The 1,573-nt window shown below is 46.9% G+C and overlaps 1 pseudogene; it reads right to left on the bottom strand.

Moving 5' to 3' along the window:
- Positions 1 to 585, bottom strand: part of LOC119273338 — a 2,155-nt pseudogene extending 1,570 nt beyond the window's left edge.
- Positions 586 to 1,573: the final 988 nt, after the last annotated feature.

Raw genomic sequence — 1,573 nt, 5'->3', positions numbered from 1 at the left:
GCTCGCTCTGTGGCTAAGCTCAAAGAAAGGGAAGGAGAGGACTTTATATAGCAATCAGGACTGAGCTACGTGCGTTAAGTGTGGTGATAGGCCATGAGATTCGATTCGGTATTTGCTAAGCTATATGTCAAAGGATAACTACATACTCTATCGCGCAACAACGACGTGCTTCCGTTTTTTGAGAAACTGTTAGTCGGGTGCATCCCAGATTTTTTTTTGAAAATAGAGAAGGGCAGCGGACCGGGGCAGCCGCCGGGGCCGGATCTAGACGGTGGGTGGGGCTCAAGGAGTTTGGTCCGGCACTGAGCAAGCAAGCACCGAAGCGGAAGCTTCTTGTCCCTCGGAGACCAATGCCAAAAATTGAGAAGGCAGCGCCACTGAAGCTCCAGGGCATGGAGGGGGGAAGCGCGCTCTAGGGCGCCGGCAGTCCTGGACTTCCGACATGGGGAGGGAGGTGAGTGGGGAAGGGTGGAGGGATATTATACCGGAGGAGGGGAGCAGAGATACGGTGGAGGCGATAGACGATCTAGATTTCCGAGAGACGAATGGGCAGAGTATGTTCTCGTTTGGTCTCTTGGCAACCATGGATGGATTGGTTTTTTTTTATTCAACAAGGGAACCAACCCTACCTTCTTAACCTACGGGGATTCCGTTACCCAACCACATAGTGTGGTTAGCTTCTACAAACAAGTTAAGTTGATGAGTGGGGGTTTGGTGGGTAGGGTACGGTGGAATACTCTACAAGACTTCGATGATAAGTAAAGGCGTATCTAGAGGTCCCCTCGGAATAGGACCCAAGGAAATTTTTAGGGGATAGGGCAGAAAAAGAGGACCGATTGGCCCCCATACTAGGAGGCATACATAACACATTCCTCCTTGACAGCCCATCCTCGATGGGTGTGCTTTGGACCATGAAAAACTGGTCCTATAATTTCAACCTTGCGTGAGCCGCCAAGCATCCTTGCTTGCCCTACGGCGACCTTCGCCATTTCATGCTCGCCGTCACCCCGGTACCTGAGCCCGCGTCGGACCTCGTGTCACCTCAGAATAATGTCAGGAACTCCGCGTCCATTTATACATTAAAACTAAGTAGTCTATTCGTTCCCACATGTTAAATCGATATGGACGTGATAAAAAAATGTACATGTATATATTTTTTTCACACAAAAGCTAGCGTTCCTAACAATGAGCGTATTCCGGCGAAAATTTATCTTTTTCCTGGGCACACATTTGATACAACACATGAAATATATATACGCACCTCAAATCACCCACAAAAAATTGCCAGGAACCCCGCGTCGCCTGACAGGCAAAACAAGGGAGATCTAGATCGCACCCCCGCATTCTCTCGTCCCTCTTACTCATCTCGCCGCACAATTAATTCTTTTATCGCACACGCTGAATAGTTTTCCCATAAGCAGCCCACGTTTTTTGAATTTGGGGTACCCATCTCATAAATATGGCACGAACATTTATACATAAATTGTTTTTTTATTTTATTTAAAAATATGTTATTAACATTTAGTCTTTCAAATCTATTAAATTCCAGCCACTGATTTCTACTACTTATTGA

This window comes from Triticum dicoccoides, chromosome 3A (genome assembly GCF_002162155.2).
Source record: "Triticum dicoccoides isolate Atlit2015 ecotype Zavitan chromosome 3A, WEW_v2.0, whole genome shotgun sequence".
NCBI classification, from domain to species: Eukaryota; Viridiplantae; Streptophyta; class Magnoliopsida; order Poales; family Poaceae; genus Triticum; species Triticum dicoccoides.
Note: the sequence above shows the minus strand (reverse complement) of the source record. Positions and strands in the feature narration are given on the sequence as shown.